Source organism: Mus caroli, unplaced genomic scaffold, assembly GCF_978045245.1.
Source record: "Mus caroli unplaced genomic scaffold, Mus_caroli_1 scaffold_157, whole genome shotgun sequence".
Classification (NCBI taxonomy): Eukaryota; Metazoa; Chordata; class Mammalia; order Rodentia; family Muridae; genus Mus; species Mus caroli.
Genome location: NW_028227412.1, coordinates 213,411 through 223,333, shown reverse-complemented (window position 1 = coordinate 223,333; position 9,923 = coordinate 213,411). Strand labels below are relative to the sequence as shown.

Below are 9,923 nucleotides of genomic sequence, written 5' to 3'. Positions count from 1 at the left end.
CCCTACGCAGTAAAGTTCACTGCTGGTTACATGCAACAGGAGGACAGCTGGAAGGACCGGCGAGCCCTGGGAGAGGAGCGCCCGCACGTGGGAGGCGGGGCCTCGGTGTGAAGTCAGAGGCTGAGGGCGGAGCTCAGGGGCCCAGAGGGCAGAGCCCGGATGTGGAGAAATAGGCTGAGGGCGGGGCTTGGTGCGCGAGAGGCAGAGCCCAGAGGGGAGCAACAGTTATGAGGGCAGAACTTAGAAACGATGAAGGCGGAGCCCGGGTCTGTAGTAATTGGGCCAAGGGCGGGGCTTGGGAGCACAGAAAGCGGAGTCCAGGTGTAGAGCAATTAGATTGAGGGAGGGGCTTGGAGCGGGACAGGCAGAGTCCTAGTGTGGAGCAACAGGAGGAGGGCAGAACTTTCCCTACCCCTCCGGGCAGGCGCTGAGCAAAGCGATCTATACCTCCCCAGCGCACCACATTCCCACCCACCCAGCCGAGCTCCGGAAACTCGCGGGGGCTCAGGGGGTCAGAGTTGAAGTCCCTCACTGGGATTTGGAAGGTGCGGATCCTAGTGTGTGTGGGAGGCGGATGGAGCGTTGGCTCCGAGGTCAAGAGCACCTTTTTTTGCAAAGGACCTGGGTTTTGTTCTCAGCACCCACGTGGAGACGCACCTAGGGTGGGAGGGAATGGAAGGCATGATGGGATGTTGCAGAGAGGTAGTGGAAAAACAGAGAAATATGGAGGCCCTGACGTTTGTGGTGAGGCTAGGATGGTTCTGACGGGAAATGATGAAAATTATCTGTATGGGAACAAGAAACAAATAACTATACGTCGATGAGTTGTAAAATCCCTTAAAGTTTCAAACATTGGTGTTAAACTCCTCAAGTATAAATTAAAAGTGAGCTTTCGAATTCAGTCAGGAACTCCTAGTAGGTGGCGCTTTGTGCCCTAGCTATGTGAAAGTGAGACAGATTTGTTGAGCCACAGTTTTTACTTTGGAAATTACCAGCTAGAAGCAGCCAATCATAATCATGTTCTGCTTCGAAGTATGTTCTTTACATCCCTCTAGAATTGATATTTTGTTTTTATTTTTTCGTTTTCATAATTGGAAGGTTTTTTGTTGTTGCTGGTATTGTAAATTGGCAGAGTGCTTGCTCCCCATATGTGAGGTCCTGGATTCAGTTCCAGCACTGAAGAAAAACAAATGTACTTGAAAACTTGTTTTTGAACCTCTATATTGTTTATCTGGGTATGTTTAAATATAAGCTATATAATATAATTGGTATGGAAGAATTATTTCAAAGAAAGAGTAAGTCTGGTTTTTTTTTTTTTTTTTTTTTTTTTTGGTTTGGTTTTTTGGTATTTTGGTTTTTCGAGACAGGGTTTCTTTGTAGCCCTGGCTGTCCTGGAACTCACTTGGTAGTCCAGGCTGGCCTGGAACTCAGAAATACACCTGCCTCTGTCTCCCAAGTGCTGGGATTAAAGGGTTGTGCCACCACGCCTGGCTCCATTTTCTTTTTTTAACTTGCAAAGAAACCCAATAGCCTATTTTACTTTTGCCTTATTCTAACTTCTTCTTAAACATACATGTCCTAGTTTCCTTTCTGTTGCTGTGATAAAACACTGACCAACATCAGCCTAGGGAAGAAAAGGTGTGTTTGGCTTACATGTCTAGGTCACATCCATGTTTGAATAAAGTCAGGGCAGGAAGGAACCTGAGGGAAGACCCTTGCAGGAAAGATGTTCCAGCCGTGCTCAGTTAGCTTCCTTGTTCAGCCCAGGACCACCTGCCCAGGGAATAGTGCCACCCACAATGGGTTAAGCTCTCCTGTATCAATTAAGATAATGAAGACAAGCTCTCAGATACATGCCCACAGCCCAGCTTTATACAGCTAATTACTCAGTTGAGACCTTTTTTTTTTTTTTTTTAGGTCCTCTAGGCAGTGTTGGGTTCACAGTTAATAATTATTGTCTAGAAAAATAATCCTTTTTTTTCATTGTGTCAAATGTGGGTGTTTCAGGCTTGACTGGTCCATTAAGAATGTTGCATCATTAGACATGTTAGAGCTCACTTTTAATCCTGGCACACATGAGGCAAAGGAAAAGAGATTTCTATGAGTTTGAGGCCAGCCTGGGCTGCATAGGAAGTTTCACTACAACCTAGAGTACATAGAGAGACCCTGTATCAAAGAAAGAAAGAATGAAAAAAATGAAAGAAAGAAACAAAGAAAGAAAGAAAGAAAGAAAGAAAGAAAGAAAGAAAGAAAGAAAGAGCAGTGATTTGAAAAAACATGGTACCCATAGGCTCATAGGGAGTAAGCAGCACTATTAGGAAGTGTGGCCTTGTTGGAGGAAATGTGTCACTGGGGACAGGCTCTGAGGTTTAAGATGCTCAAAGCCAGGCCTAGTGTGGTACTCTTCTCCCCTGGCCTGCTGATGCAGATATAGAACTCTTGGCTTCTTCTCCAGCATCATGTCTGTCTGTGTACCACCATGCTTCCTGCCATGATGATAATGGATTAAACCTCTGAACTGTAAGCCAGTCCCAATGAAATGTTTTCCTTTATAAGAGTTGCCATGGTCATGGTGTCTGTTCACGATAAAAGAAACCCTAAGACAGAAGACTAGAAGGAAGGAAGGAAGAAAGGAAGGAAGGAAGGGAGGGAGGGAGGGAGGAAATAAGGAAAGGAAGGAAATTACAAGACTAGCACATTCCTTCCTTCAATGGCATTTTGAATCTAAAACTAGTCGTCATTTATATAAAAAATTTCTATAACATTTCAATATCTAACTCTAAGATTTTCTTTTAAGCCACTTTGCAATGTCTTGTATTTTGAAATATTATAGGAATACATGTCAATTTGAAATAAACCATTTTGATTATCACCCATATAAAATCAGAATATTTTATGCTGTGCCTGATGGCATGTGCCTTTAGTCCCATCATTCAAGTGGAGAATAAGGCACACAGATCTCTGTGAATTCTGAGCTACATAGCAAATTTTAGGCCAGCCAGGGCTGAAGAGTGAGACCCTGTGTCAGAAAAACAAAACACGCTCATTTAATAATATACCACTTGTTTCTCTTTATGGGAAGTGTAGTTATTGCAGGGATTTTTCCTGTTTTACTGAAAAAAAAAAGTTGACTCTCAACCACTAAATTGTTTTATGGCAAGTTTTATTGTAAAAAGCCAGTATTAAAGTGTAGTCCTGGAATGCTAGCACCCCAGAAGCAGAAGCAGGAAGATCACAGCAAGTTCAAAGCCAATCCCAGCAAGTCTCAAGTCAGCCAGAGTTACATAGAAACAAACAAGAGTCTCTAGTGTTATAACAGGGTGTTATTCTATGGCCTAATAAATATCAAGTTGAATAAAATGTAATTAGAATGTTTAGAGTGGCAGGAGCCCACTTAATGAAGGTATATAACTTTGTAACCAAAATACTAACACAAACTAAGTGGTACTTGGGAGATTGCTGGGAGATCCCCTAGAGTAAGAGCTGCTGGCTGCTCCAGCAGAGAGTGAAATCACACAAGATGATTGGATAGTAACAGAGCCTGCTGGCCACACCAAGCCAGAGAAAATGGTTCACTCCGAGTACCTTAGGTGCAAACTGAGTGGGGAGCCCTAAGGCTGAACGTGAGTGCTGGGAACTGGAGCTGGGTTCAACTGGAAGTGGGTAAGCTTTGCTGGATTCCCTGAGGAGAAGGATGAGGGCATGCATGCCTGTTGGCGCAGTAACCAAGCTGATGGTTTTCTGTTTCTCACTGAAGGCTGGATGTCTGTTTCATCTCCTTTTATCTAGGGATCATCACTTATGAATCAACACAGCTTTGATGTAACGACAGTTCTCTGTTTACAGTAATGCCATTATGAAATATACACGTTTCAGGGCTACAGAGTGGTTCAAGGGTTAAGAAACCTGGCTGCTCTTCCAGAGGATCCGTGTTCAATTCCCAGCACTCACATGGCAGCTCAGAGATGTCTATATCTGCAGTTCCAGGGGAGCTGACACCCTCACACAGACAAAACATCATAGCATATGGAATAAAAATAAACAAGTTTTTAAAGAAAAAACTCAGCAAAGTGGTCATGGTTCACGACTTTAATCCAAGCACTCAAGAGACAGAGTCTGGCAGATCTCTGAGTTAGAGGCCAGCCTGGTCTACATAACTGTTCCAGAACAGCCAGAGCTACATAAAGACACCCTTTCTCAATAAACTAATTAATTAATTAATTAATTAAAAACCAACAATCAAATCCTTGAAAATACACATTTCAGAACAAAATAGGCTATGTGTGTCCTTTGTAGATTGCTATTTTTACTGTTTCAGTTTAGACCCTGTACTTTCAGTGACTTTTCATAGATGGTATATGTGTGGTGTAGACTGGGAAGACCATAAAGTTAGAAACCATATAGAAATCTCTTTCCAGTATTCCCTGTCTCCATCAAAGAAAGACTTCAGAGACCAGATAAAGTTCGCAATTTGGGTGAAGACTGTTACAGGACAAAGGATCCCACCCCAGGGGTGGATCAGGTTTGTTTTTGGTGGGGAACTATGTTTCAAGCCGAGGCTTCTTCATGGAACATTGGCTGTCCTGGAAAATTTCTGTAGACCAGGCTGGCCTTGAATGTATAGAGACATGCACGCTTCTGTCTCCCAAGTATTGGGATCAAAACTCCCTCTGCCCTGCCTGTTTCAAGTTTCCTGAAGGAGTTGCATCTTGGGATTTTGGGAAGCTCAACTTATGGGAAAATGTTAATGGGGAAAATTGTGAGTTAAGTGAGGAAAGATGGGAAATCCAAGGATGGGTTTGGGATTTTCCAGAATAGGGTTTAGTTCCCTTTTCTACACTGATGGGTTCAGGATGCTGATGTGCCTCGGTGTCAGGTGCATGATGGGAACTGCAAATTGTAAAGGCAAAGAATTTTAATAAAGCAGAGAAGGATTGTCAGTCACCTTGGTCAGCCTTGCTGGTCCTAGCAGGTCTGAGCAGTGGAACTGTAATATACTAACTACACCAGCTTCTGGTTTAACTGTAATATGCTAACTACACAAGCCTCTGGTTTAACTGTAATATGCAAACTACCACAGCCTCTCGTCTAACAATAATATGCTAACTACCACAGCCTCTGATCTACCTATAAAATGCTAACTACACCAGCCTTTTGTCTAACTATAGTATACTAACTGCACCAGCCTCTGGTCTAACTGTGATATGCTAACTACATCAACCTCTGTTCTAACTGTAATATAGTAACTTCACAAGCCTCTGGATGACTTACAGTTCGTCACTTGTTTTAACCAGCATCAATCTATCTCATGTCAGTTTGGTATTTTGATTTCAATGAACATACAGTAACATTGCTCCCAATGTCAGAGGGTGACATAAACTCTCAGAAGGCAGAGCTGAGTAAGCAGATTCCTTGTAGACAAAGCATGTCTGGTGCCAGAGTGTATAGGTTTCAGGCTATTACTGCTTGAGAGTTAGAGCATGCAAACTTTGAACCCAGATCTGACTTTGATGTTGAGAGGGAAAAGAATTTTCAAAGCAGGCAGATTTTAAATCAGGACAAATATCAAGGAAAGCTACTGCACAATGGTTTTGACAGGCTCCTCTTATATCCTAGTGTGTGAGCTGCAGTAAACATAGCATTAAGGTATGTTTGCATCAGCAAGATCTGCTGCAGACCTTGCTTTATTCCCAAGGACCCCATACAGTGTGAATGGCATATCCTTGGGGGAGCACTGCAGAGAGTATTGATCTGTGTAAGCAAGCAGAAGATTGTACTCACTTTTCTGTACTTGAAAGCATGTTTGTGTCCTAATCAGGGAGCGGAGATCATATTTTGGCAAAGTTGTTTGACCAAACACAAGATAGATAATAAAGAGTCATTTGCAGAGTCGTTTTTTAAATAGTTGTTCCTCATTGCAAAGGAATAGATATCTACAGTAGAACATTTTCATTACATGGAGTAAAACTGCACAAAAATGTACAGTTAAGGGTGAATACTGCTGAGCCATCTCCTCTGAGTCTGTTTCATATTTTTGTAATTTATTTGTGGTTTTCATGTTTCTGGTGTTTTCTCGCTGTATGTGTTTATACACAGAGTCCAGAAGAGCTCATCAGCTCCTCAAGGGCTGGATTTGAGACAGTTGTGAGTGAGCAGGTGGGTGCTGGGAACTGAACCAGGATCCTCCAGAAGAGCAGCAAGCGCCCTTAACTGCTAGGCCATCTCAGCAGCCCAGTTTTCTTTCATTTCATTTTTGTTGTTTCGTCCTGGATGCTGGGATTAGAGGCAGAGGTCACGATGTCCTGCTTTAAAATAAGCTCTTTTACAAGACATGTAATTGTCCCTTTTTGAGGTTTCATCTTGCTCTTTGTTTCTAAAGATTTATTTGCTTTTATCTCATGTGTGTGGCCTGAGTGTATGTTTGTTTGCCTTGTGCATTGGACCTGGAGCTCACTGACTGACTAGGTTGTCTGACCATATCTCTGCCTCCCAATCCTGGGACTCCACTCATTGCTGCCACGCCTGGCTTCTCACACAAATGCTAAGGATCCAAACTCAAGTCCTCATGCTTGCATAGCAAGCTCTTTATCCACCCAGGGCCAGTAGTGTGCTGGATTTTCAGGCCCAGTAATGATCACTGCCCAGGTCACTACTTAGCCTCAATGAAACTCATGATGGAAAATTCCAAAAGGATGAGGGACTGATTGTATTGTAGAGACTCCAAGCATCTAGAGCATGTCGATCATAACTGTAACAGCATGTCTACTCTTCTAGGCCCACTTTGCTCTTCCAAAGGCTGCATTGCCTTTACTGAAGGCCAGCTACATCGATGGCACACCACATGAGCATGATGAGTTGTCCTGTGAAGGAACGAGCCATCTGCAATACAACCACTGTTTGGAAACTTCATCTTCTTACTGAGCTTGGCTGTCTGCTACATGCTCCCTGTGGAATGGAACATCCACAAACATTTTAAAGGAACAGCTTTGTATCCCAGCAATGGTACCCATCCCTGGGTCTCTTAAGCTGCCAGGCCTCAGTGCTGTTTTGCACAGATGATGCTATTAATAGCATTGCAGTCTTTGGTTTCAATGGAAAGGTTCTCAGGGACTTATCCTGGGAATAGAGACGTCAGCAGGTTTCCAGATGTTTCTTGATTATTGAAATATCCTGACAGATTTTTGGGTTTCAGGTCCTTCAGTCCAACAATCCAGATACTCTTTCTGGTCCATTAGGCATTGGGTATAGCCAGGGTCTTAAATATTAGACACCTCTAGTAGTCTAATAGAGTGTTAATGGCATTGGCAACACAGGGTATGAGAAATAGCTTCAATTTAAGTTATTTTGGGACATCAGAACACAGTTGTGCCATTGATGCTTTCTGTAAAAATATCCTTCGTGTCTTCCAGCTCCTGGCACTACTGACTTTGGATTTGTGGGCAGTATTTGGATCAATAGCAGTATTGTTGCAGATTGAAAACTCAGGGAGACACACACACATGTACCCCAGGTTAGCTTCAGACTTCTGTGTTCCTGAGGATTGCTTTAACTTGTGATCTCCCTGGCCCTGCCTCCCCAGGGCTGGATTTGTAGGAATGCACAGCCATGCCTGGTTCATGTGTGCTAAGGACCAATCCCAGGGCTCTATGCATGCTGGGTAAGCATGTTGCCACTAGGCTATATCCCCGGTTCCTTAGCTTAGCATTTTCAAGTGCATTCTTTAAAAATGGTTTTAAAATGGGAGGGAGGTGTTGGAGAGTTGGCTCTACAGTTAAGATCACTTGTGGCTCTTGCACAGGAACCAGGTTTGGTTTCCAGAACCTGGGGATCAGATGGCAGCTACCCATAATTCCAGTTCCAAGGGTTCCAGCACCCTCTTCTGACTTGTGAGGGTAGCAGTCTTCCAAGTGGTACACAGACATACATGCAGCCAAAACACTTCTACACAGAAAATAAATCTACAGATGGTTTTAAGTGTTTGATAACACGTATCTGTGTATAGGTTGAAAAGCATTGCTTTGTTCTGGTTTTGTTTATATTTTCCCATGCTTATAGACTATTTACATATTACTCATCAATTGTGTATTTTTCTTCGTTGTCTCGGGGAGGGGAAGGTCTTAGCATTTTACTGAGTTTTATGAGATCTCCATCCTCACTGTATGACAATAGAGATTTTTCAGTCACAATTGCTATGAATTTTGATATTGATTGCATTTTAATTGCATGCCTTTTGGGGTTTTGGAGTTATTGGGTTTTTTGTTTGTTTGTTTTCTTTTTAATTTTCAAGACAGGGTCTTCCTTTGTAGCTCTTGCTGCCCTGAAACTCACTCTGTACAACAGGCTGGCCTCAAAGTCTGACTTTCCTACATCGGCTGGGACTAAGGATGTTTGCCACCATCCTGGATTAGGATACACGTCTTTAGACATCTTTAGGATACCTGTCTTTAGATACACGTCAATTTTAAATTTCTAAGCAGCACCAAATATACCACTCTCTCTTCTTTGTAATTTCTGATCCATTTTTCTTCTTTAGACGCTCTTTTTTTTATTAGATATCCTCTTTATATACATTTCAAATGCTATCTCAAAAGTTTCCTATACTCTCCCTCCGCCCTGCTCCCCTACCCACCCACTCCCGCTTCTTGGCCCAAGCATTCCCCTGTACTGGGGTATATAACGTTTGCAATATTAAATGGCCTCTCTTTCCAGTGATGGCTGACTAGGCCATCTTCTGATACATATGCAGCTAGAGATACAAGCTCTGGGCGTACTGGTTAGTTCATATTTTTTTTCTACCTATAGGCGTGCAGATCCCTTCAGCTCCTTGGGTGCTTTCTCTAGCTTCTCCATTGGGGGCCCTGTGTTCCATCTTATAGATAACTGTGAGCATCCACTTCTGTATTTGTCATGCACTGGCATAGCCTCATACGAGACAGCTATAACAGGGTCCCTTCAGCAAAATCTTTCTGGCATATGCAATAGTGTCTGGGTTTGGTGGCTGGTTATGGGATGGATCCCCGGATGCAGTATTCTCTGGATAATCCATCCTTTCATCTTAGCTCCAAACTTTGTCTCTGTAACTCCTTTCATGGGTATTTTGTTCCCTATTCTGAGGAATGAAGTATCAACCCATTGGTCTTCCCTCTTCTTGATTTTCTTGTGTTTTGCAAATTGTATCTTGGGTGTTCTATGTTTCTGGGCTAATATCCACTTACCAGTGAGTGCATATCTAATGACTTCTTTTGTGATTGGGTTACCTCACTAAGGATGATATCCTCCAGATACATCCATTTGTCCAAGAATTTCATAAATCCATTTTTTTTAATAGCTGAGTAGTACTCCATTGTGTAGATGTACCACATTTTCTGTATCCATTCTTCTGTTGAGGGACATCTGGGTTCTTTCCAGCTTCTGGCTATTATAAATAAGGCTGCTATGAACATAGTGGAGCATGTGTTCTTATTACCAGTTGGAACATCTTGTCAGTATATGCCCAGGAGAGGTATTGCTGGACCTTCCTACTAGTATTATGTCCAATTTTCTGAGGAAACTCCAGACTGATTTCTGGAGTGGTTGTACAAGCTTGCAATTCCACCAGCAGTGGGGGAGTGTTCTTCTTTCTCCACATTCTTGCCAGCATCTGCTGTCACCTGAATTTTTGATCTTAGCCATTCTGACTGGTGTGAGGTGGAATCTCAGGGTTGCTTTGATTTGCATTGCCCTGATGATTAAAGATGTTGAACATTTTTTCAGGTGCTTCTCAGCATTCAGTATTCCTCAGTTGAGAATTCTTTGTTTACCTCTGAACCCCATTTTAATGGGGTTATTTGAATTTCCGGAGTCCAGCTTCTTGCGCTCTTTGTATATATTGGATATTAGTTCACTATCAGATTTAGGATTGGTAAAGATCCTTTCCCAATCTG

General features: G+C 42.7%; 1 long non-coding RNA gene across 1 annotated transcript in view; it reads left to right on the top strand.

Moving 5' to 3' along the window:
* Positions 1–208: 208 nt before the first annotated feature.
* The window catches only part of LOC146999641 (uncharacterized), a 59,087-nt gene continuing 49,372 nt past the window's right edge, over positions 209–9,923 (top strand). Inside the window, exons 1-2 of the long non-coding RNA XR_015046469.1 lie at positions 209–266; positions 7,410–7,510. This is a non-coding gene — a long non-coding RNA (uncharacterized LOC146999641). The remainder of the gene's footprint in view (positions 267–7,409; positions 7,511–9,923) is intronic.